The 27275-nt window shown below is 47.4% G+C and overlaps 1 protein-coding gene across 2 annotated transcripts in view; it reads left to right on the forward strand.

The window, feature by feature from the left end:
- Window positions 1-3243: 3243 nt before the first annotated feature.
- Window positions 3244-27275, forward strand: part of LOC129826655 (serine/threonine-protein kinase TAO3-like) — a 163554-nt gene continuing 139522 nt past the window's right edge. Inside the window, exon 1 of one of the 2 annotated variants that reach the window (XM_055887616.1) lies at window positions 3244-3674. The gene's annotated coding sequence lies outside the window, so the exon portion shown is untranslated. Of the gene's footprint in view, window positions 3675-3725; window positions 4172-27275 lie in introns of those variants that run through there. The other variant, XM_055887617.1, reaches the window with a different exon arrangement.

Raw genomic sequence — 27275 nt, forward strand, 5'->3', positions numbered from 1 at the left:
GTGTTTACTATAATGTTTTTGTTATAGTATTTCTCCTGTAGGTTTCCTGAAGTTGAAATAATAGAACATTTTACATAACCTATAGTTAGGTAGGTAGAACTGGGGTCTGAACGGATAATGTTGTTGCGAACATTACTGTATTAGTATCTACTAGTGTTATTTTTGTGGATAATGCTGTAGTATTTACTATAGTATTCTACAGTATACTTGAACATTCTACAGTAAGTACTGTTTGTGATCGAGGGATACTAAAAGTGTGCAGTATATTCTAAAGTATACTACAGTTCTGTGGTATTCAGTGGAGGCTGCTGAGGGGAGAACAACTCATAATAATGGTCGGAACGAGCAAATGGAATGGCATCTAACACCTGGAAACCATGTGTTTAATGTAGAATACCATTCCACTCATTCCCGCTCCAGTCATGACCACGAGCCCGTTCTCCCCAATTAAGGTGCCACCAACCTCCTGTGCTGGTATTCTATAGCAAACTGTAGTATTTCTTTCATGTTGGTTAGCAGCAGAACCTCCAGACAGTGAGACAGACCTTACTCAGCGCCTTGGACTTGATTACATAAGACAACACATTGCCAGAGTTATGTTGAAAGAACACTTGACCCCTAAGCCCTTAATGGAGTGGCCACTTGATAATGATCACTTGAGTCCGTTTTGGGCGAAATGAGAATTGAGTCGATGCGCACTTGCATCCCAACTGCCACAATAATCCAACATTATGAACCCATTCACGAGCATCTTGTGTTCCGCTGAGATCTGTTCTGTAACATGATTCCCTAGGAAACAGTGCCAGACAGACACGCACTCTGGTAATAGATAGTAAGAAAGTTGTAAAAACTCAACGTCGCCAAAGCACACACGGCTCACAGTGACTTGATAAGTTTAAGTTTTATTGTCACGTGCACAAGTACAGTGAAATGCTTTTTTTTGCAATCTCCAAACCCAACAATGCAGTAATCAATATCAATGTAGCACTAAAAATAAAATTAGGTAGAACAGAAACACATAAAGAAATTTAAAAAACAAAATAAGAACACAAGAAAGTAAGAAGCTATGCCTAAACTGATTAAGCTAACGTGCCCTGCCTGCTCAATGTGCCTGCTACCTACTACTGCTATCTACTACTAACTAGCTAGCTTTATTTAAGATAGTTCAGACTATTTTGAGGAAGTGTTAGAGGCTATGTTGTTGCTACGGTGACTCAAGATGGACAAACAACATTAACTGCCAGGGTATGATATAGCGAACATAACACACCCACATCGAACCACACCCCCAAGACCCAAATCCGTTTTTTTTTAATGAGCAGCAAAAAAACACATGGGGAATCAGTGTGTTCAGCCCCCCTTTATAACTAACTTAACCTATGACCTGAACCATCACCTTACGCATTAATGCCCCACAGTGGCAAGAAGTAACAAGCTAAAAAACTATACAACACAAATGGCTCCTGGCCTCCCACAGAGGGTACTTTCTGTCCCTAACACTAAAATGAAATATTTTTTAATAAAACTTGAACTAAATAAAAAGTAGTAAATCAGATCTGAGAAATAACTGAAATGAAACTGATTTTCAAATACAAATCTTAAAACTGATGTAAATACAAACTAACATAAAAACACAAAACTATAATAACCTTGCGTGATACCAGTCATATATGATTGAGCTTGAACACACTGTCTGTGACCAAGGTTAAACCTAGGTCTTCTACACGTCTTAAGACTGTGTTAGCCCGCTGAGCTAGCTCAAGTCTAGGAATTAGCTCCGTAGCCAATGCACATTTTCAGGTCTCACTGGCAAGGTACACATCACGCAAGTGTGGACCGTGGTTCCAAACCTCCTCCATTACGCCTCGCCCCCCTTTGACCTCGCAGAGACCCATCTAGCCAGCAGCATACCACCCTGCATACCACTACTGGCTTGCTTCTGAAGCTAAGCAGGGTTGGTCCTGGTCAGGCCCTGGATGGGAGACCAGATGCTGCTGGAAGTGGTGTTGGAGGGCCAGTAGGAGGCACTCTTTCCTCTGGTCTAAAAAAAAAAAATCCCAATGCCCCAGGGCAGTGATTGGGGGCACTGCCCTGTGTAGGGTGCCGTCTTTCGGATGGGACGTTAAACGGGTGTCCTGACTCTCTGAGGTCATTAAAGATCCCATGGCACTTATCGTAAGAGTAGGGGTGTTAACCCCGGTGTCCTGGCTAAATTCCCAATCTGGCCCTCAAACCATCATGGTCACCTAATAATCCCCAGTTTACAATTGGCTCATTCATCCCCCTCCTCTCCCCTGTAACTATTCCCCAGGTCGTTGCTGCAAATGAGAACGTGTTCTCAGTCAACTTACCTGGTAAAATAACGGTAAAATAAATAAATAAATAAATCTCGATCACAGCACCAGTTTGTCTGATCGGGGATCGAACTCGGATCTCACAAGACTGTTTTCCAGCTGAACCAAAGCCTAGGTATTGGCTTGGGAGCCAAAGAAAGTCTGAAGGTCTCAGGCAAGGTTATGCGAGTCTTGTTCCGAACAACGCCCAGACCATTATACACATGCACTATGGGGAAGTACAGTATCTGCCTGGTGCACAGATATTCCCATGAACACCCTGCCAAGACTCATTACTGCTGCCCTGGCCAAAAGACACTGAGAGGGAGGCAGAGGGGAAAATAGGGGTCCAACCCGGGACCTAACTCGAGGACCTAATACTTCACTTTTTAAGCATTTTGCAATGAATTTCCTGCAACTCATCATGTTTTTATTAGACATAAATTCCATGGACTGTCTAGTATTAAAGGTGTCATTCTAAGTTCTAACACCAGATGTCAGTATCACCTTATTGTTTATTTATTTCATTTTTTTTCAATTGTGTCGCCTTAGTTTTTATGAACAGTGCCAAGTGAAACATTTGATCAGAATTTACATTTCTGTGACTGACTTTCATCGCTTTCAGTGGTCAATATTGTCCCAATGCAACATTGAACAATATACATAAAGCCCCAAAAAATAAAGGTGGGTTTTCTCATTTAAAAAAAATGCAATTAACCCCATGTTATTTTATTAATGTGGACATGACTGAAACCTAACACAGTCTACCCAAGTATTAATTTTCATTTTTAACATTGATATCCCTAGTTTTTCTATCCCCAAAGGTTGTCTGTTGATGATCCTTTATAGCCGATAACCGATACATTTTTGTTTCTCTCATCCACCTCCTGTCCTCGTCTGCTTTGACTCTGAACTCGATTGTTTCTCCTTGTAAACAGCACATACTAAAACGTCCAATATTGTATAGAGTTAAATGACAATGGTCTTGACAACACGACATCTGATCAGTGCAATGTATTGATCATGATCAATAATCAACGGGCATGATCTAAACAACTGTGACACATACAGTGAATCTCGTTTTTTTGTTGTTTAAACCATAACATTTATAGACGCCAGAACTAAAGACAACTGCTGCTTGCCAGATAATCTACGAATTTATTTCCGCCTGTCAAACTAGCTGTCAGCGACAAGGGGCCGTGCTCGTGCAGAGGAAAGGAGCGACTCGAGCCCTCATTCAGGAAGTCCTGACTAAACTTCAGAAAGTCAAGTTGTCTCTCGGAGTTGGACTAAATGTTATTGGAAACGTGGGATTCATCAAAAGGAACAAGAACATCACTGGTCAGTTTTTAATTTGGTTTATTTATGATGAAGGTACAAATGTTCATTTTCGCTATTGCTGTCACCCTTTCACGCTTCTAATTTGCTGGCCTTATACACGAGAGACACTTCCGTCATGTCTTCGTTTCCTTTAAGATGAAGTCGAAGTAACCCATGTTACTGTGAAATTATTCATTCGTTGTCAAGATACCAGGCTAATGTAGTTGTATTCTTTATTATGACTCATAGCATGATGACTACCAAAGTTGAGACTTGAACGCATTGTTGTTTTAACGTAACAGTCTGTGACTAGATGGGCAGTCAGTGAAGTGCGTAGGGTAGTTGAACTGTGCAAGCCAAATACTTGGTTGGTTACACCTGCTCGCAAAACAATTCTCCCGGTCGGTTTCATTGGAAATTGTTTATCATTCATACAGTGCTTTTAAATCGTTGAAAGTATTTCTTGACAAATGAGGAACAGAGGACGTATTTTAATAAGCACCGACCTGAGCTCATGGGTAAGTGTATTGCGAGCAAATGACAAGCCCGTTTGGTTCACCGCTTGTGTTAAATTATAAACTGAACCTCTCGATAAACAATGAGACATGTTTTTAAAACCTGTATGCAGTTGCTCAAAAGCCTTTCAACTTGGTTTACCTGTCGATTTTGGGAATTGTCATTTTGTTTCAAGAGGTTTTACTTGATAATTGGCGAGTTGTCACTAGACGTCTGGAACTACAATGTAGCTAGCTACTGTCTGGTTGTGCCACAGACTGTTTTTCAGTGGATACATGTTGCGACTGAACGTTTTACAACCAGCTACTTACGGCATCATTTTTTGGACATTCTGCGATGGATGGATTGGCAGACAACGAACACGATTGCATAGCTCAATGCACATGTTAAAATATGTAAATGACACGACATTTGCTTTAACTGCACAGTAATTGACAGACAGAGATTACATTCTCCCCCGAGTCTAACGTTAGTGCGTCTATTCTTTTTGTGCTCGAAGCAAATGTTGGACTAGTGTACTACACACTGGTTTAACACCATTGACAGCAACCTTTTTAATGTTTTGTTTGATTTGCCGTCTATTGTCATTCATACAATGCTTTCAACGATAGCTATACCATTGAAATGCAGATATTTTGTTTCCGTAATCTGCATAGAAGTAAGTGTAGGTTAACATTACGAGCTTGAAATGTCTTATTAAAGGCTGAAATAGCAGCCAGTGGAACAGCCTACAACAACCAACCTGACTTCATGATGTCATCCTTTTATGTAGACAGCTTGAATAGGAAGCTAACAGACATGCTTGTAATGAACACATTTCTGCTTGTTCTGAACATGCAATTTCCCAAGATATTGCCTGAGCAATATGAAGTCGTTAGCTTCCATATTTAGCATATATTTGGTCTTCACATAGCTCTTGAATATTCTGTATCAGAGTTCTCTGTATAATGTGTACATTCATTTATCTCTCACTATAAACAAATATTTGCCCATTAGCAGCCAGTAGCTTGATTTTAAATAAACAACTTTCATTGCTTAAGCCCATGCTTCCCACATAACCTACAGTAACCTTATCAAGTAGGCCAGCCAGCTCATCAGTAAGTCTCAGGCTTTGAGTGGGAAGTAACTATGAACAGAAAGTTACACCGTGGCAGTCCGAGGCTACCAGTCCCTTAAGGTTGTCTGCGTCGCCTATCTAGCTGATAATACTGATGTCTAGGCTAGTTCAGTCTATTTTTAAAAATGTTTTATTATTGTATGAAGAGGGACAATAGCCTGAAATAGTAGTGTCTGTGTGTGTGACCGAGGTCCAACGGAAGTTGCCCCCCCTCTGTTACCTTCACCCAGTTAGTTTAGCTTTTTTGTAGGATATTCAGACTTGACATCCTGTCTTCCTCCCAAATGGAACCCTATTCCCTATATAGTGCACTACTTTTCTGTCAGGGTTTTGGACAAAAGTAGTGCACTATATGGAATAGGGTGCCATTTGGGACATTACCCGAGTGTCACGGACATCCTGTGTGTCCGCGATCTGTTGGCGGGTTCAACGGTTGTGGTTTGTGTTTGTGAGTAACCTATGCATGCATGTATGTGTGCATTGCATGTATCCCATAGGCCGTGTCTACATAAATGTCTTACATGTTCCTCTGCACGTGTAAAGTCCAATTAAAACTTGATATTTATCCTGCTTGTCTTCCCTGACTGACTCTATATTTACTGCGTAGTTCCTCCTCTGTGAGTCAGCAACGTGTCTGACAGTAATGTGCAACTATATCTCTGCAAGTGTGAGGTGTGTTGATGGATGCGTGGGGTGAGGACACATCAACTGTGCCTGACAAATGGCTGTCAGGGAGAGGGGGACATTCTGCATCCTATGAACCCTTATCAAAAGTAGTGCAATATAAAGGGAATAGGGTGCCATTTGGGACACAGGCAGGCCCAGGCTCCAGCCCCCTCTCCCAGGCAGGCAGGCCCGGGCTCCAGCCCCCTCTCCCAGGCAGGCAGGCCCGGGCTCCAGCCCCCTCTCCCAGGCAGGCAGGCCCGGGCTCCAGCCCCCTCTCCCAGGCAGGCAGGCCCGGGCTCCAGCCCTCTCTCCCAGGCAGGCAGGCCCGGGCTCCAGCCCTCTCTCCCAGGCAGGCAGGCCCAGGCTCCAGCCCTCTCTCCCAGGCAGGCAGGCCCAGGCTCCAGCCCTCTCTCCCAGGCAGGCAGGCCCAGGCTCCAGCCCTCTCTCCCAGGCAGGCAGGCCCAGGCTCCAGCCCTCTCTCCCAGGCAGGCAGGCCCAGGCTCCAGCCCTCTCTCCCAGGCAGGCAGGCCCAGGCTCCAGCCCTCTCTCCCAGGCAGGCAGGCCCAGGCTCCAGCCCTCTCTCCCAGGCAGGCAGGCCCAGGCTCCAGCCCTCTCTCCCAGGCAGGCAGGCCCAGGCTCCAGCCCTCTCTCCCAGGCAGGCAGGCCCAGGCTCCAGCCCTCTTTCCCAGGCAGGCAGGCCCCTCTCCTGCAACAGAAGTGCTCTCCCAGGCAGGCAGGCCCAACATAGGGGAGGTTTAAACCCTGGCAACAGGCTTAATCACTACACACTGACTGCTCTGTAAAGGGTTTTAGATCATCTGGGTGTGAATAAAGTTTCAGATATGATGGATAATTGAGAGGGAAAGAGCATTTCCATTGCAGCTGTTTTTACTCTTGTCTCTCTTCTCAAGGACTAGTCTAGGCTATTATGTTTACTACTCACTCTCCTTCAATTCTTCCAAGCAGAGGGAGGAAGATGAGGCCTTAATTATGGAAGGATTGTGTAATGTCTGTTTCTCCCCAACAATGATCAGTGTTCCATGACACACCTGTACATTCTGTTCTTTGCTCTAAGTCTAAGTACATTAACTCTAAGAACGAGGAAATGTATTAAGATTGGAATTACAGTGAGGAATTACAGTTAGCTCAAAGTATTGGGACAGTGACACTTGTTTTTTTTATGTTGGCTCTTCTCCAGCACTTTGGATTTGAATTGATACAATGTCTGAGGTTAAAGTGCAGACTGTCAGCTTTTATTTGAGGGTGTATTTTCATCCATATCAGATGAACCATTATTAGGGGACCAATAGTATTGGGGCCAATTCACTGATGTGTATTAAAATAGTCACATTTTGTATTTGGTCCCATATTCATAGCACTCAATGACTACATCTTGGATTCATTTGCTGTTTTTTTAATTATTATTATAAAAAAAATTTGGTTGTGTTTCAGATTATTTTGTTCCCAAATAGAAATGAATGGTAACTAATGTATTGTCATTGGAGTCACTTTTTATTGTAAATAAGAATAGCATATGTTAATAACACTGCTACGTTAATGTGGATGCTACCATGATAACGGATAGTCCTGAATGAATCGTGAATAGTGATGATTGAGAAAATTAGATGCACAAATATCATACCCCCAAGACATGCTAACCTCTCAACATTACAATAATGGGGAAGGTGAGCATTTTTGGGGGGTATAATATTTTGAATCTAACTTTCTCTCTTATTTATTTCATTCAGATTCATTCAGAATTATCAGTAATCATGGTAGCATCCACATGAATGTAGAATTGTTTAGAAACATATATTCTTATTTATAAAAGTGACCCCAAGATTGTCCCAATACTTTTGGTCGGTTCACCCGATATGGATGAAAATACCCTCAAATTAAAGATGAAAGGCTGCTCTTTGATGTCATGGTATCATTTCAAATCCAAGTATTGGAGTACAGAGCCAAACAACAACATGTCACTGTCCCAGTACTTTTGGTGCTCACTGTTGAAATGGAGAAACACCACTTACGTCAGGTGTACAATAAGCTTAGAGACGCAAAACATTGTCACATGCGCTGAATACAGCTGGTGTATACTTTACCATGAAACGCTTGCTGACGAGCCTTTCCCAAAGGTGCAGAGTTTCAAAATAGTAACATGAGGAGTAAAATGAATTTGATATTTATACACACACACACACACACACACTACCGTTCAAAAGTTGAGTCAGTTAGAAATGTCCTTGTTTTTTTTAAAGAAAAGCTCTTTTGGTCCATTTTTAAAATAACATCAAATTGATCAGAAATGCAGTGTAGACATTGTTACTGTTGTAAATGACTATTGTAGCTGGAAATGGCTGATTTAAAAAATATATATTTTTATGGAATATCTACATAGGCGTACAGAGGCCCATTATCAGCAACCATCACATCTGTGTTCCAATGGCACATTGTGTTAGCTAATCCAAGTTGATCATTTTAAAAGGCTAATTGATCATTAGAAAGCCCTTTTGCAAGTATGTTAGCACAGCTGAAACTATTGTTCTGGTTAAAGAAGCAGTAAAAATTGCCCTCTTTAGACTAGTTGAGTATCTGGAGCTTCAGCATTTGTGGGTTCGATAACAGGCTCAAAATGTCCAGCAACAAAAAACTTTCTTCTGAAATTCGTTAGTCTATTCCATGTGAGAAATTGCCAAGAAACTGAAGATCTCGTACAACGCTGTATACTACTCCCTTCACAGAACAAAGCAAACTAGCTCTAACCAGAATAGAAAGAGGAGTGGGAGGCTCCGGTACACAACTGAGCAAGAGGATAAGTACATTAGAGTGTCTAGTTTGAGAAACAGACGCCTCACAAGTCCTCAACTGGCAGCTTCATTAAATAGGACCCGCAAAACACCAGTCTCAACGTCCACAGTGAAGAGGCGACTCCGGGATGCTGGCCATTTTGAGCCGGTAATCGAACTCAAATGCTTATGCTCCAGATACTCAACTAGTCTAAAGGCCAGTTTTATTGGGGAGCCAGGCCCTGGCAGGCCCGCCCACTGGGGAGGCCCGCCCACTGGGGAGCCAGGCCCGCCCACTTTTTTTGATTTTGAGTGAAAATCAGAAGAATCTATAGAAAAACATGATCTTTCCCAAGGGGTGCCTTTCCTTTGCTGGGTGGGCTGTTTGGGGACTTTTGGGGAATTTGAGTCTACCCACTTCTCCAGGCACCACTGCATAGGGCCGATGGAAAGACAGCAGTCACACACGGCATGATGTTAAAGGATAAGCAGTCCATAAACTCAGACATAATAAGCCAATAGGTCCCAATCATAAGAAAAAATAACACAAGCATTTCCCAATGAAAATGTACAACTATTACTTCCCATGGCAAAAAACATGTCAGCGTTTTGCACACAAAGTAACCGGTGACTTTAAAGTGGAACTTAGTGTTTTAACTAGTTTGCAGATATGAAACAGACTATCAATCAAAAATATACAATTCTCAGTTTATACGACAAAACCAACTTAGAGGTTTTAAAAATAGATTGTTTAACTCAACGTTCCGTGACGTACACTAAGGCATTGTTGTCAGAATAGATGGATGCAGTATAATGCATCATTAATATAATTAACCAATACATTTCTTGGGAGTCCAAAAAAATCTGACTATCAGGTTGTAAATCACAGCTGGCCTGGTACATTGTTTGCTGCCTCCATTCGGGCTGTTTCAATTTAATTCATTCAATATTCTGGACAACGGACAAATGTAACTAATGCTGGAAATGTCAATACAGTAAAACTAGCAAGGGCAATGATCGCAAGTCAGTCATAGCGTGGCTAATAGGCTAACCTTTTGATTTATGTAGCAAGCTAAAAACACGGAGCCCAACGTTAGCTAGCTAACTAGGAGGATGACATGCCATTGGAGGAGTGGTTGAGTGACTGACTTTTCCATCAAATCATTTTTCACTAGCTATACACGGTTGATGTGCATAACTGAGGGAGAGAGAGCCTACCTTTTTCATGGTTGTTTGGTCAATAGGACTGTAAAGTTCCCAAATGTAAGAGGGATGCCGTGGTGTTGTCATATTTACATAAATCCATTATGGTGTATTTTTTGGCTTTTGGTGAATGTGTTCTAATGATCTAAAGTCACGATGTTGCTACTTTCTGTAAACACACAGTCCAGTTCAAAGTGAATGATGGCGGGCCCGTGTTGCCAATGGCTTATTTGTATTAAGGTCTACCGTAGCTCTGATTGTCTATGGCGCACCGGTCTGGGTAGACTCCGTTCCTGGACAAGACAGATGTTTTTATTCAGTTTCATTTACTGCAGTGTCTATTAATTGTCCAAACATATGTCTGTTTTCCCACTCTATATTGATATAGAATTTTCACAAAAGCCTTAGTATACATAATTCCCAAACATTTTATGTAAACGTGAAAAGTGGTTAAAGTGGTCACTTGTCAGAAAATTATTTTAAAAGTGTCCTTCCTGGGGGTATATATGAACAGATCTTAATAAGATTTCATATTGCTAAAATTCTGTCAGTTCTACTAAGTGCAACAATGTTTCACACAAGTTATTGTCAGAGACGGCTAACAGGAAGCGTGCTGCAATAACACAGTTCCACTCACCAGATGATAATCATTTGAAACTTAACTTCTTGTTGAAAGTTATTCTTCAAGGGAGAAGCTAACAAATTAGCAGCAACATTCTCTTTGATAACACCAAAAACCAACAACAACAAAAATTGCTAGCTAGCTAGACCGTGGGAAAACTACTGCTCGCTATTGCACAGTGACCTGTTGGCCTTCAAGAAGGCAGAAGTTTCCATAAGTTTTTGTAAAAAAACTTATTTATTGCTTTGAAATGTATAGGAATGAAGGATGAAGGTAATGTTGTCCGTCTGGTGTAGAAGGATTGTTCTACTCAGTTATATCACCATCACCAGCTGGGTGTTCTGTGTGCAAGCAGTTTTGAATATTCGTTTTATTTCCTGTGTGCAAGTTTGGCAAAATAAGAAAAGCCTATATATATATATATATATAAAGGCTTGAGTTACTCCACAGAGAGCCCTCGTGTTTTACACATTAAAGGAAAATCACATGAATGCTTAAATAAAAATAATTTAAAAAACATGGAGACAGAAGCTCTTTAAGAGCAGGTTGGTCAAAGTAGAATCAACCAATCACATTTTAACTCCAAAATGTTGCCCTAATACAGTTGAATGGCAGATGCCTTTTATCTAGCTTATGAGAGCCTAGCCAATGGCTGACTTAGCTACTGTAGCTAGACTTATCTCCACAGAGACCAGCAAAGAAAAATCCTGATTTAACCCTTTTCTTTCCAACAAAAACTGAAGAGATTAAATCAGAACATTATTATATTATAATCATTGTTTTATAAATCCTTATGGTCTTGAATTGGACTTGCATTTGTTTCGGTCTTGACTCGGTCTCGGACCCCTTGTTCCCCTCCCGGTCTTGACTTGGTCTCTCTCACCCCCCCATCCTCCTTTCTTGGTCTTGATTCAGACTCGATTTGCTCCGGTCTTGACCTTGACTCGGTCTCACTTTAGGTGGTCTCCAACACAACACTGCTGCATACTCTGTTATCATTAATAAAGTGAAATGTAGATTGGTCACAACTTGTTGTCATGTGTACAATAGGTCCATAGATATAGCTTTCATCATTGAATAGGCCAAAATACTGTACGGGTTTTTTGCCAAAACAAAGGAAACACCACTATAAAGTGTCTGAATTGGGCCACCACAAGCTGCCAGAACAGCTTCAATCAAATGTATTTATAAAACCTTCTTATATCAGCTGATGTCACAAAGTGCTGTACAGAAACCCAGCCTAAAACCACAAACAGCAAGTAATGCAGATGTAGAAGCACGGTGGCTAGGAATAACTCCCTAGAAAGGCCAGAACCTAGGAAGAAACCTAGAGAGGAACCAGGCTATGACGGGTGGCTAGTTCTCTTCTGACTGGGCCGAGTGGAGATTATAACAGAACATGGCCAAGATGTTAAAATGTTCATAGATGACCAGCAGGGTCAAATGATAATCAGTGGATGTCGAGGTTGCAACAGGTCAGCACCTCAGGAGTAAATGTCAGTTGGAGTTTCATAGCCGATCATTCAGAGTATCTACAAGTGTGTGGAACAAATGTTGGGTGTTTTGTTGATGGTGGTGGAAAACGCTTTCTCCGGCACCTTTCCAGAATCAATTGACCTTTCACTAAGCCCTGTCCCAGAATTTTGGGCAACCAATTGCACCGCTTCAATAGATAGCAACTGTCGTCGAGTCCGACACTTCGGACAAGGACACTTTTAGAGCTCATAAAAACCACTGTAGGCTATGGCAAAACCAGAAACTGGGCATTTTATACATGACCCTAAGCATGATGGGATGTCAAAGTACCTGCTTTCAATATACTTTATATCCCTCATTTACTCAAGTGTTTCCTTTATCCTGGTAGTTACCTGTATATGTATTGTATACTCTCTCTCTCTCTTACTAGCTTATGTCTCGCTGACTGTAGTCCTGAAGAGGCTAATTTAAGAGCAGTGAGAAGTCAGCCACTGAGCAGATGAGCGGAGCTAGAAATGCCAGCTTGTGGCCTGAGAAGACCTGGGCCCATGCTAATTAGCACTGATAACATCACTCCAAGGACAGCCTCCATCCTCTCACACACACTCTCTCTCTCTGCCTTTCTCCATCTCTCTACTAGGGCTGACTCCATTTAGTTGACTGGTCGTTTATTTGGTCGATAGGCTGTTGGTCGATGGAGATTTCTTTAGTCGAGCGGTAACAATTATTTATATATATATATATATATATATATATATATACACTGCTCAAAAAAATAAAGGGAACACTTAAACAACACAATGTAACTCCAAGTCAATCACACTTCTGTGAAATCAAACTGTCCACTTAGGAAGCAACACTGATTGACAATAAATTTCACATGCTGTTGTGCAAATGGAATAGACAAAAGGTGGAAATTATAGGCAATTAGTAAGACACCCCCAAAAAGGGAATGGTTCTGCAGGTGGTGACCACACACCACTTCTCAGTTCCTATGCTTCCTGGCTGATGTTTTGGTCACTTTTGAATGCTGGCGGTGCTTTCACTCTAGTGGTAGCATGAGACGGAGTCTACAACCCACACAAGTGGCTCAGGTAGTGCAGCTCATCCAGGATGGCACATCAATGCGAGCTGTGGCAAAAAGGTTTGCTGTGTCTGTCAGCGTAGTGTCCAGAGCATGGAGGCGCTACCAGGAGACAGGCCAGTACATCAGGAGACGTGGAGGAGGCCGTAGGAGGGCAACAACCCAGCAGCAGGACCGCTACCTCCGCCTTTGTGCAAGGAGGTGCACTGCCAGAGCCCTGCAAAATGACCTCCAGCAGGCCACAAATGTGCATGTGTCTGCTCAAACGGTCAGAAACAGACTCCATGAGGGTGGTATGAGGGCCCGACGTCCACAGGTGGGGGTTGTGCTTACAGCCCAACACCGTGCAGGACGTTTGACATTTGCCAGAGAACACCAAGATTGGCAAATTCGCAACTGGCGCCCTGTGCTCTTCACAGATGAAAGCAGGTTCACACTGAGCACATGTGACAGACGTGACAGAGTCTGGAGACGCCGTGGAGAACGTTCTGCTGCCTGCAACATCCTCCAGCATGACCGGTTTGGCGGTGGGTCAGTCATGGTGTGGTGTGGATTTTCTTTGTGGGGCCGCACAGCCCTCCATGTGCTAGCCAGAGGTAGCCTGACTGCCATTTAGGTGACTGCCACCGAGATGAGATCCTCAGACCCCTCGTGAGACCATATGCTGACACATGCACATTTGTGGCCTGCTGGAGGTCATTTTGCAGGGCTCTGGCAGTGCACCTCCTTGCACAAAGGCGGCGGTAGCGGTCCTGCTGCTGGGTTGTTGCCCTCCTACGGCCTCCTCCACATCTCCTGATGTACTGGCCTGTCTCCTGGTAGCGCCTCCATGCTCTGGACACTACGCTGACAGACACAACAAACCTTTTTGCCACAGCTCGCATTGATGTGCCATCCTGGATGAACTGCACTACCTAAGCCACTTGTGTGGGTTGTAGACTCCGTCTCATGCTACCACTAGAGTGAGAGCACCGCTAGCATTCAAAAGTGACCAAAACATCAGCCAGGAAGCATAGGAACTGAGAAGTGGTGTGTGGTCACCACCTGCAGAACCATTCCTTTTTTGGGGGTGTCTTACTAATTGCCTATAATTTCCACCTTTTGTCTATTTTATTTGCACAACAGCATGTGAAATTTATTGTCAATCAGTGTTGCTTCCTAAGTGGACAGTTTGATTTCATAGAAGTGTGATTGACTTGGAGTTATATTGTGTTGTTTAAGTGTTCCCTTTATTTTTTTGAGCAGTGTATATATTTTATTCATGATGTACAAGACACCTGATTTCGTGCCTGTCTGAGTGGACAGATCAGTTGTGAAGGCCGTGTTTATGGCACAGTCATCACTCAAAGATGTTTGCTACTGAAATTGTATATGGTTATATTATGTAAGAAAAATAGGTCAACACAAATAAAAAAAATATTTTATACCGAATGCGTGTTCTCGCCCGTGTGGATAGCGGTTGCTTTCCGCGGTTCTGAAACACATCAGTGCTCTGTTGAATTGGCGTCTTTCCTAGACCATGGTGCTATGTGCATAATACATCCATCATTATAATAAGTCATGTGTTTTCATTAGTAGGCTTAGTATAGCAGCCTTATATAAACACCATTGAGCTGTAGGCCAAAGAGTGCATCCTGTTTAGTATTAACACTAACTTACTTAAGCCTATATTTCAATACTTCTATAGGCTACTGTATCAATCAATCATTTGTTCATGTCATCACACAGCATAGGAGTCATTCATGATTTGAAATGCAATCAAGCATTTTAGTTTTAAAATGAAAGATAAAAGCTACCATTGAATAATTAGCGTAAACAATAAATAAACCGTTCCATTTCAGAAATTGCGTTCACAAATACGACTGTTTTTCATCTTTGCTGGAAAAACATAAGACTCTCTGGTACGCTTATATTTATTTAGTGTTTACATTATTCCTTATCTTCTTTTTCTTGATCTCCAGTATTTTCCACAACTAGTCACATTTATTCCACACGTCTGACTTCCCCTTTACCTCCTGAGCAACCAGTAAACATTCCCCCATTGTCCAATTTATTTATTTGCTACATCCATTTTGCTGTCACATGTTACGGTGTTCAGAGTTTATTATAACCAATTTATTGATGTGATAGGATATAGATCAGGCACTATTGGTCATGTGTATGCGATGCTTACATGTGTCACGTAAAGAGAGCAAGGGTTGAGGGAATAGGGAGTGGTTGTTTTTCCTAAACAAATGAAGGATTTCGGTAACAACCTTTCAGTCAGAAATGGTTGTAACTATGTTGCAGCTTCAGCAACATGGACAGTGCGATACACACACTTGATGTTCTGTGGTGGTAGCTGCAGAAGGGCACCAAGTTTGGCAGATGAACACATTTTAACACAGCGCAGCAAGTTTGAGCCAGGCCTAGGACATTTTAAATCAATTGTGGTCGGACTCCCTCTAGTCATTTGTGTGCCTTAATTATTTCATCAAACATTTTACTTAAAGCATCAGACAAGCTCCGTGGATATAGTTGATTTGATTACAACACATAGGATATGTCTGTATATGGAAAAATACACGTTTGAGCATTTTGCCCAATCGATTGGTCGAAAGAACAGACGACTCTTGGTCGACCAATATTGTTTTTAGTCGGGGACAGCCCTACTCTCTACATGTACCTCTAACTCACTCCTCATCTTCTCACTCACTCTCTCTTTCTCTCTCTCTCACTCATCTTCTCTCTCTCTCTCTCTCTCTCTCTCTCACCTCTCGTTCTCTTTCTCTTACTACCTCTACGCTTCCCCTCATCTTGGCTGTTTTTTTTGTATAATGGCTTCTGCTGTGTTTAGGTGATGCGTCTGAGGGCCAATCATATGCATGTTTATCTTTGAGACAAAGGCACGCCATGATGGAATGTCCCAATAGACAGTGGGCCTCATTTATCAACCGTGAGTAGTACACATTTTTGTGTGTCAGCCGTTAGTATAAGAAATTGTACGTATATGTTGATTAATGCAACATTTTAGAGCATGAAGATGAAGCTGTAAAATGACTAGCATACCTTGCCCATAATATGACATCCGGTGTACTTCCTGTATAAGGGCCCTGTTGGTGGCAAGGTCAATCTGTTGCTCTCTCTCCCTGCCAGTGCATTGAAATATCCTCCTCCCCCTCTTCTGGTCCAACACAACTCCCTCTAGCCTCTCAACTCCTCCCCCTCTTCTTGTGGTCCTGCACAACTCCCTCCAGCCTCTCAACTCCTCCCCCTCTTCTTCTGGTCCAACACAACTCCCTCCAGCCTCTCAGCTCCTCCCCCTCTTCTTCTGGTCCAACACAACTCCCTCCAGCCTCTCAACTCCTCCCCCTCTTCTTCTGGTCCAACACAACTCCCTCCAGCCTCTCAGCTCCTCCCCCTCTTCTTCTGGTCCAACACAACTCCCTCCAGCCTCTCAGCTCCTCCCCCTCTTCTTCTGGTCCAACACAACTCCCTCCAGCCTCTCAGCTCCTCCCCCTCTTCTTCTGGTCCAACACAACTCCCTCCAGCCTCTCAACTCCTCCCCCTCTTCTTCTGGTCCAACACAACTCCCTCCAGCCTCTCAGCTCCTCCCCCTCTTCTTCTGGTCCAACACAACTCCCTCCAGCCTCTCAGCTCCTCCCCCTCTTCTTCTGGTCCAACACAACTCCCTCCAGCCTCTCAGCTCCTCCCCCTCTTCTTCTGGTCCTGCACAACTCCCTCCAGCCTCTCAGCTCCTCCCCCTCTTCTTCTGGTCCAACACAACTCCCTCCAGCCTCTCAGCTCCTCCCCCTCTTCTTCTGGTCCAACACAACTCCCTCTAGCCTCTCAACTCCTCCCCCTCTTCTTCTCGTTCTGCACTACACACTCCCTCCAGCCTCTCAACTCCTCCCCCTCTTCTTCTGGTCCTGCACTACACAACTCCCTCCAGCCTCTCAACTCCTCCCCCTCTTCTTCTGGTCCTGCACTACACAACTCCCTCCAGCCTCTCAACTCCTCCCCCTCTTCTTCTGGTCCTGCACTACACAACTCCCTCCAGCCTCTCAACTCCTCCCCCTCTTCTTCTGGTCCTGCACAACACAACTCCCTCCAGCCTCTCAACTCCTCCCCCTCTTCTTCTGGTCCTGCACTACACAACTCCCTCCAGCCTCTCAACTCCTCCCCCTCTTCTTCTGGTCCTGCACAACACAACTCCTTCCAGCCTCTCAACTCCTCCCCCTCTTCTTCTGGTCCTGCACTACACAACTCCCTCCAGCCTCTCAACTCCTCCCCCTCTTCTTCTGGTCCTGCACTACACAACTCCCTCCAGCCTCTCAACTCCTCCCCCTCTTCTTCTGGTCCTGCACTACACAACTCCCTCCAGCCTCTCAACTCCTCCCCCTCTTCTTCTGGTCCTGCACTACACAACTCCCTCCAGCCTCTCAACTCCTCCCCCTCTTCTTCTGGTCCTGCACAACACAACTCCCTCCAGCCTCTCAACTCCTCCCCCTCTTCTTCTGGTCCTGCACTACACAACTCCCTCCAGCCTCTCAACTCCTCCCCCTCTTCTTCTGGTCCTGCACAACACAACTCCCTCCAGCCTCTCAACTCCTCCCCCTCTTCTTCTGGTCCTGCACAACACAACTCCCTCCAGCCTCTCAACTCCTCCCCCTCTTCTTCTGGTCCTGCACAACACAACTCCCTCCAGCCTCTCAACTCCTCCCCCTCTTCTTCTGGTCCTGCACAACACAACTCCCTCCAGCCTCTCAACTCCTCCCCCTCTTCTTCTGGTCCTGCACAACACAACTCCCTCCAGCCTCTCAACTCCTCCCCCTCTTCTTCTGGTCCTGCACTACACAACTCCCTCCAGCCTCTCAACTCCTCCCCCTCTTCTTCTGGTCCTGCACAACACAACTCCCTCCAGCCTCTCAACTCCTCCCCCTCTTCTTCTGGTCCTGCACAACACAACTCCCTCCAGCCTCTCAACTCCTCCCCCTCTTCTTCTGGTCCTGCACAACACAACTCCCTCCAGCCTCTCAACTCCTCCCCCTCTTCTTCTGGTCCTGCACAACACAACTCCCTCCAGCCTCTCAACTCCTCCCCCTCTTCTTCTGGTCCTGCACAACACAACTCCCTCCAGCCTCTCAACTCCTCCCCCTCTTCTTCTGGTCCTGCACAACACAACTCCCTCCAGCCTCTCAACTCCTCCCCCTCTTCTTCTGGTCCTGCACTACACAACTCCCTCCAGCCTCTCAACTCCTCCCCCTCTTCTTCTGGTCCTGCACTACACAACTCCCTCCAGCCTCTCAACTCCTCCCCCTCTTCTTCTGGTCCTGCACAACACAACTCCCTCCAGCCTCTCAACTCCTCCCCCTCTTCTTCTGGTCCTGCACAACACAACTCCCTCCAGCCTCTCAACTCCTCCCCCTCTTCTTCTGGTCCTGCACAACACAACTCCCTCCAGCCTCTCAACTCCTCCCCCTCTTCTTCTGGTCCTGCACAACACAACTCCCTCCAGCCTCTCAACTCCTCCCCCTCTTCTTCTGGTCCTGCACAACACAACTCCCTCCAGCCTCTCAACTCCTCCCCCTCTTCTTCTGGTCCTGCACAACACAACTCCCTCCAGCCTCTCAACTCCTCCCCCTCTTCTTCTGGTCCTGCACTACACAACTCCCTCCAGCCTCTCAACTCCTCCCCCTCTTCTTCTGGTCCTGCACTACACAACTCCCTCCAGCCTCTCAACTCCTCCCCCTCTTCTTCTGGTCCTGCACAACACAACTCCCTCCAGCCTCTCAACTCCTCCCCCTCTTCTTCTGGTCCTGCACAACACAACTCCCTCCAGCCTCTCAACTCCTCCCCCTCTTCTTCTGGTCCTGCACAACACAACTCCCTCCAGCCTCTCAACTCCTCCCCCTCTTCTTCTGGTCCTGCACAACACAACTCCCTCCAGCCTCTCAACTCCTCCCCCTCTTCTTCTGGTCCTGCACAACACAACTCCCTCCAGCCTCTCAACTCCTCCCCCTCTTCTTCTGGTCCTGCACAACACAACTCCCTCCAGCCTCTCAACTCCTCCCCCTCTTCTTCTGGTCCTGCACAACACAACTCCCTCCAGCCTCTCAACTCCTCCCCCTCTTCTTCTGGTCCTGCACAACACAACTCCCTCCAGCCTCTCAACTCCTCCCCCTCTTCTTCTGGTCCTGCACAACACAACTCCCTCCAGCCTCTCAACTCCTCCCCCTCTTCTTCTGGTCCTGCACAACACAACTCCCTCCAGCCTCTCAACTCCTCCCCCTCTTCTTCTGGTCCTGCACAACACAACTCCCTCCAGCCTCTCAACTCCTCCCCCTCTTCTTCTGGTCCTGCACAACACAACTCCCTCCAGCCTCTCAACTCCTCCCCCTCTTCTTCTGGTCCTGCACAACACAACTCCCTCCAGCCTCTCAACTCCTCCCCCTCTTCTTCTGGTCCTGCACAACACAACTCCCTCCAGCCTCTCAACTCCTCCCCCTCTTCTTCTGGTCCTGCACAACACAACTCCCTCCAGCCTCTCAACTCCTCCCCCTCTTCTTCTGGTCCTGCACAACACAACTCCCTCCAGCCTCTCAACTCCTCCCCCTCTTCTTCTGGTCCTGCACAACACAACTCCCTCCAGCCTCTCAACTCCTCCCCCTCTTCTTCTGGTCCTGCACAACACAACTCCCTCCAGCCTCTCAACTCCTCCCCCTCTTCTTCTGGTCCTGCACAACACAACTCCCTCCAGCCTCTCAACTCCTCCCCCTCTTCTTCTGGTCCTGCACAACACAACTCCCTCCAGCCTCTCAACTCCTCCCCCTCTTCTTCTGGTCCTGCACAACACAACTCCCTCCAGCCTCTCAACTCCTCCCCCTCTTCTTCTGGTCCTGCACAACACAACTCCCTCCAGCCTCTCAACTCCTCCCCCTCTTCTTCTGGTCCTGCACAACACAACTCCCTCCAGCCTCTCAACTCCTCCCCCTCTTCTTCTGGTCCTGCACAACACAACTCCCTCCAGCCTCTCAACTCCTCCCCCTCTTCTTCTGGTCCTGCACAACACAACTCCCTCCAGCCTCTCAACTCCTCCCCCTCTTCTTCTGGTCCTGCACAACACAACTCCCTCCAGCCTCTCAACTCCTCCCCCTCTTCTTCTGGTCCTGCACAACACAACTCCCTCCAGCCTCTCAACTCCTCCCCCTCTTCTTCTGGTCCTGCACAACACAACTCCCTCCAGCCTCTCAACTCCTCCCCCTCTTCTTCTGGTCCTGCACAACACAACTCCCTCCAGCCTCTCAACTCCTCCCCCTCTTCTTCTGGTCCTGCACAACACAACTCCCTCCAGCCTCTCAACTCCTCCCCCTCTTCTTCTGGTCCTGCACAACACAACTCCCTCCAGCCTCTCAACTCCTCCCCCTCTTCTTCTGGTCCTGCACAACACAACTCCCTCCAGCCTCTCAACTCCTCCCCCTCTTCTTCTGGTCCTGCACAACACAACTCCCTCCAGCCTCTCAACTCCTCCCCCTCTTCTTCTGGTCCTGCACAACACAACTCCCTCCAGCCTCTCAACTCCTCCCCCTCTTCTTCTGGTCCTGCACAACACAACTCCCTCCAGCCTCTCAACTCCTCCCCCTCTTCTTCTGGTCCTGCACAACACAACTCCCTCCAGCCTCTCAACTCCTCCCCCTCTTCTTCTGGTCCTGCACAACACAACTCCCTCCAGCCTCTCAACTCCTCCCCCTCTTCTTCTGGTCCTGCACAACACAACTCCCTCCAGCCTCTCAACTCCTCCCCCTCTTCTTCTGGTCCTGCACAACACAACTCCCTCCAGCCTCTCAACTCCTCCCCCTCTTCTTCTGGTCCTGCACAACACAACTCCCTCCAGCCTCTCAACTCCTCCCCCTCTTCTTCTGGTCCTGCACAACACAACTCCCTCCAGCCTCTCAACTCCTCCCCCTCTTCTTCTGGTCCTGCACAACACAACTCCCTCCAGCCTCTCAACTCCTCCCCCTCTTCTTCTGGTCCTGCACAACACAACTCCCTCCAGCCTCTCAACTCCTCCCCCTCTTCTTCTGGTCCTGCACAACACAACTCCCTCCAGCCTCTCAACTCCTCCCCCTCTTCTTCTGGTCCTGCACAACACAACTCCCTCCAGCCTCTCAACTCCTCCCCCTCTTCTTCTGGTCCTGCACAACACAACTCCCTCCAGCCTCTCAACTCCTCCCCCTCTTCTTCTGGTCCTGCACAACACAACTCCCTCCAGCCTCTCAACTCCTCCCCCTCTTCTTCTGGTCCTGCACAACACAACTCCCTCCAGCCTCTCAACTCCTCCCCCTCTTCTTCTGGTCCTGCACAACACAACTCCCTCCAGCCTCTCAACTCCTCCCCCTCTTCTTCTGGTCCTGCACAACACAACTCCCTCCAGCCTCTCAACTCCTCCCCCTCTTCTTCTGGTCCTGCACAACACAACTCCCTCCAGCCTCTCAACTCCTCCCCCTCTTCTTCTGGTCCTGCACAACACAACTCCCTCCAGCCTCTCAACTCCTCCCCCTCTTCTTCTGGTCCTGCACAACACAACTCCCTCCAGCCTCTCAACTCCTCCCCCTCTTCTTCTGGTCCTGCACAACACAACTCCCTCCAGCCTCTCAACTCCTCCCCCTCTTCTTCTGGTCCTGCACAACACAACTCCCTCCAGCCTCTCAACTCCTCCCCCTCTTCTTCTGGTCCTGCACAACACAACTCCCTCCAGCCTCTCAACTCCTCCCCCTCTTCTTCTGGTCCTGCACAACACAACTCCCTCCAGCCTCTCAACTCCTCCCCCTCTTCTTCTGGTCCTGCACTACACAACTCCCTCCAGCCTCTCAACTCCTCCCCCTCTTCTTCTGGTCCTGCACAACACAACTCCCTCCAGCCTCTCAACTCCTCCCCCTCTTCTTCTGGTCCTGCACAACACAACTCCCTCCAGCCTCTCAACTCCTCCCCCTCTTCTTCTGGTCCTGCACAACACAACTCCCTCCAGCCTCTCAACTCCTCCCCCTCTTCTTCTGGTCCTGCACAACACAACTCCCTCCAGCCTCTCAACTCCTCCCCCTCTTCTTCTGGTCCTGCACAACACAACTCCCTCCAGCCTCTCAACTCCTCCCCCTCTTCTTCTGGTCCTGCACAACACAACTCCCTCCAGCCTCTCAACTCCTCCCCCTCTTCTTCTGGTCCTGCACAACACAACTCCCTCCAGCCTCTCAACTCCTCCCCCTCTTCTTCTGGTCCTGCACTACACAACTCCCTCCAGCCTCTCAACTCCTCCCCCTCTTCTTCTGGTCCTGCACTACACAACTCCCTCCAGCCTCTCAACTCCTCCCCCTCTTCTTCTGGTCCTGCACAACACAACTCCCTCCAGCCTCTCAACTCCTCCCCCTCTTCTTCTGGTCCTGCACAACACAACTCCCTCCAGCCTCTCAACTCCTCCCCCTCTTCTTCTGGTCCTGCACAACACAACTCCCTCCAGCCTCTCAACTCCTCCCCCTCTTCTTCTGGTCCTGCACAACACAACTCCCTCCAGCCTCTCAACTCCTCCCCCTCTTCTTCTGGTCCTGCACAACACAACTCCCTCCAGCCTCTCAACTCCTCCCCCTCTTCTTCTGGTCCTGCACAACACAACTCCCTCCAGCCTCTCAACTCCTCCCCCTCTTCTTCTGGTCCTGCACAACACAACTCCCTCCAGCCTCTCAACTCCTCCCCCTCTTCTTCTGGTCCTGCACAACACAACTCCCTCCAGCCTCTCAACTCCTCCCCCTCTTCTTCTGGTCCTGCACAACACAACTCCCTCCAGCCTCTCAACTCCTCCCCCTCTTCTTCTGGTCCTGCACAACACAACTCCCTCCAGCCTCTCAACTCCTCCCCCTCTTCTTCTGGTCCTGCACAACACAACTCCCTCCAGCCTCTCAACTCCTCCCCCTCTTCTTCTGGTCCTGCACTACACAACTCCCTCCAGCCTCTCAACTCCTCCCCCTCTTCTTCTGGTCCTGCACAACACAACTCCCTCCAGCCTCTCAACTCCTCCCCCTCTTCTTCTGGTCCTGCACAACACAACTCCCTCCAGCCTCTCAACTCCTCCCCCTCTTCTTCTGGTCCTGCACAACACAACTCCCTCCAGCCTCTCAACTCCTCCCCCTCTTCTTCTGGTCCTGCACAACACAACTCCCTCCAGCCTCTCAACTCCTCCCCCTCTTCTTCTGGTCCTGCACAACACAACTCCCTCCAGCCTCTCAACTCCTCCCCCTCTTCTTCTGGTCCTGCACAACACAACTCCCTCCAGCCTCTCAACTCCTCCCCCTCTTCTTCTGGTCCTGCACAACACAACTCCCTCCAGCCTCTCAACTCCTCCCCCTCTTCTTCTGGTCCTGCACAACACAACTCCCTCCAGCCTCTCAACTCCTCCCCCTCTTCTTCTGGTCCTGCACAACACAACTCCCTCCAGCCTCTCAACTCCTCCCCCTCTTCTTCTGGTCCTGCACAACACAACTCCCTCCAGCCTCTCAACTCCTCCCCCTCTTCTTCTGGTCCTGCACTACACAACTCCCTCCAGCCTCTCAACTCCTCCCCCTCTTCTTCTGGTCCTGCACTACACAACTCCCTCCAGCCTCTCAACTCCTCCCCCTCTTCTTCTGGTCCTGCACAACACAACTCCCTCCAGCCTCTCAACTCCTCCCCCTCTTCTTCTGGTCCTGCACAACACAACTCCCTCCAGCCTCTCAACTCCTCCCCCTCTTCTTCTGGTCCTGCACAACACAACTCCCTCCAGCCTCTCAACTCCTCCCCCTCTTCTTCTGGTCCTGCACAACACAACTCCCTCCAGCCTCTCAACTCCTCCCCCTCTTCTTCTGGTCCTGCACAACACAACTCCCTCCAGCCTCTCAACTCCTCCCCCTCTTCTTCTGGTCCTGCACAACACAACTCCCTCCAGCCTCTCAACTCCTCCCCCTCTTCTTCTGGTCCTGCACAACACAACTCCCTCCAGCCTCTCAACTCCTCCCCCTCTTCTTCTGGTCCTGCACAACACAACTCCCTCCAGCCTCTCAACTCCTCCCCCTCTTCTTCTGGTCCTGCACAACACAACTCCCTCCAGCCTCTCAACTCCTCCCCCTCTTCTTCTGGTCCTGCACAACACAACTCCCTCCAGCCTCTCAACTCCTCCCCCTCTTCTTCTGGTCCTGCACAACACAACTCCCTCCAGCCTCTCAACTCCTCCCCCTCTTCTTCTGGTCCTGCACAACACAACTCCCTCCAGCCTCTCAACTCCTCCCCCTCTTCTTCTGGTCCTGCACAACACAACTCCCTCCAGCCTCTCAACTCCTCCCCCTCTTCTTCTGGTCCTGCACAACACAACTCCCTCCAGCCTCTCAACTCCTCCCCCTCTTCTTCTGGTCCTGCACAACACAACTCCCTCCAGCCTCTCAACTCCTCCCCCTCTTCTTCTGGTCCTGCACAACACAACTCCCTCCAGCCTCTCAACTCCTCCCCCTCTTCTTCTGGTCCTGCACAACACAACTCCCTCCAGCCTCTCAACTCCTCCCCCTCTTCTTCTGGTCCTGCACAACACAACTCCCTCCAGCCTCTCAACTCCTCCCCCTCTTCTTCTGGTCCTGCACAACACAACTCCCTCCAGCCTCTCAACTCCTCCCCCTCTTCTTCTGGTCCTGCACAACACAACTCCCTCCAGCCTCTCAACTCCTCCCCCTCTTCTTCTGGTCCTGCACAACACAACTCCCTCCAGCCTCTCAACTCCTCCCCCTCTTCTTCTGGTCCTGCACAACACAACTCCCTCCAGCCTCTCAACTCCTCCCCCTCTTCTTCTGGTCCTGCACTACACAACTCCCTCCAGCCTCTCAACTCCTCCCCCTCTTCTTCTGGTCCTGCACTACACAACTCCCTCCAGCCTCTCAACTCCTCCCCCTCTTCTTCTGGTCCTGCACTACACAACTCCCTCCAGCCTCTCAACTCCTCCCCCTCTTCTTCTGGTCCTGCACAACACAACTCCCTCCAGCCTCTCAACTCCTCCCCCTCTTCTTCTGGTCCTGCACAACACAACTCCCTCCAGCCGAAAGCCTTCAACTTGTTTTTCTTCTTCCCTTTTTTGTCTCTCTCTCGCTCTCCGCCCCCTCATCCCTCCTGCCACGTTAGAGAAGACTTACTTTTGAATAAGATATTAAGGGGATGGATAGGAGAGAGAATGATCAGTTCTAACCGGTGATGCTGCTGGTTTATATACGCCACGACGGTAGCAAAGCACATGAAATATTAAAGCGTTTTGGCCGTCAAGCTTAATGTTCTGCGCTCATCTGGTTGAATATGTCTAATAGGAGAATGCCATCTCAATGACCAGGACAATTTATGCTCCTCGACTTTTCAGATTTTTCTGTTCTTCCTTTACATCTCCTCTAGTAAGATGACGTCATGTGTGTCTGTTTTAATGGTGATTTCATTAGACAGTGATCCCTGCACTGCTGAACGCGAGTGCTGGTCGTGTGAAAGCAGACGAGGGGGTGGGGGCCCAAATGTCAACCCTGTTCCCTATATAAGTGTACTACTTTCGACCTGGTCAAAAGAAGTGCACTACATAGGGAATTGCCTGCATGCCATTTGGGATGCAGACTGGGTACAGATGTTTGGTAACAGGCTTACACTGTCAGCACCACAATATTTAATGACCAATATTGACCCCATCAGCAGCTACCGCTTCACAATAGACACCCTGTTCAGAACAGGTGTTATGTTGGGTCGCTGTACGGGAGCCATGAATGCAATGCTTGTTAGTATAATGTGGTCATCTGCCAACCATTAGGTTCGAGATGTAGAGGGAAGGTCTATACTACAGGGAAAAATAAGTGTCCACACAGTTAGGCTAAATCAGATGTCATTTCAGTATTAATGGCTAAGCTTTCGGTCACCATTGGCCGTCAGAGCATTGTTTGTGCACTTGAGATCTGATGGCTGTCTGTACACCATGTCAGCCTAATCAGAGGTGTGTGTGTGTGTGTGTGTGATGCTGCACTGTTTTCCATCTGCTCTGGGTTTTAAGCATGTTTAACGCCTAGCTGCCTCCCTCTCCTAATGTGATGCTCCACTGTCTGTCTCAATGAGGCCTGGAGGCCTGGCCGTCGCTCCAAGACATTCCTAACCCTAGTTCTCTCCTCATCGCCTGGTCTGGTGGAAAGTGTGCATTTACCTCTTGGATGGATGGCTGTGGAAGGAAAGCGCTAGTGGAACATGGGAATGTGTCTGCTCATCATGGTCCTCCAGCTGCCCAAGTCAGACCAGAATCACATGCAGGCATGGGCCAGTCAAGCACACTCATGGTCACAATTCATGGGGGTGAGTCTCAATTGTATTTCCTTGCATCCTCTCTCCACACTGCTTCCTCAAAATGCATTGGAGGAGAGTGCAAGGAGAGAGGACACAAAGAGTCAACGGTGGTCACCGCATAAGGGAAAATTGTATGGTTGGTTACATGTGTCTAGTGAATGCCGTCCTTGTGATTGTACTCCCACACTCCAGGGCCCAGTTTTTCAAAAGTTTACCTATCTGGATTTTGCTGATCTAATAGGATTAAATGCATAAAAATAAAATTAATAGAATGGGAGTCCTTTAAGTCAATGAGTCCTTCGTTCTGTCAAGGTTCGAACAACCCCCCCCCCCCCCCCCTCCAGTTTTATAGCTAAAATCCTGCTACTGAAAAAAATGGTGGCATGTGGCTGACAGAGAATATTCGTGTTTTAGAGCTAATTTTATGCTATTCTACAAGTTACCATGAGGCTTAGAGAAAGTGTTGTGGTTTTAAAGCTAATTTCCTATAATAAAAATAAATAAATCATGGCTTATGTGTTTATATAATATGTAGTACACCAGTCCTTACTAGCCATTCTTCTTTGTCTATGTATTTAATCATATTCGATCTGCGAAATCCAGTTGAATCACTTTTGGAAAAACTGGGCCCTGAGGATCCATTCATTCTCTGTGTGTCTGTCTGAACTGACTGTTTTAATCTGTAATACTTGGGAGAGCGGCAACAGGGTGCAGCTGTCATCACAGACAGAAAGGAACTGTGGAGCAGCAGAATAGCTGCCTCCATTGCATCCACTGTCTAATGTAGGCTGGGCTAATGGCT

This window comes from Salvelinus fontinalis, chromosome 28 (genome assembly GCF_029448725.1).
Source record: "Salvelinus fontinalis isolate EN_2023a chromosome 28, ASM2944872v1, whole genome shotgun sequence".
Lineage (NCBI taxonomy): Eukaryota > Metazoa > Chordata > Actinopteri > Salmoniformes > Salmonidae > Salvelinus > Salvelinus fontinalis.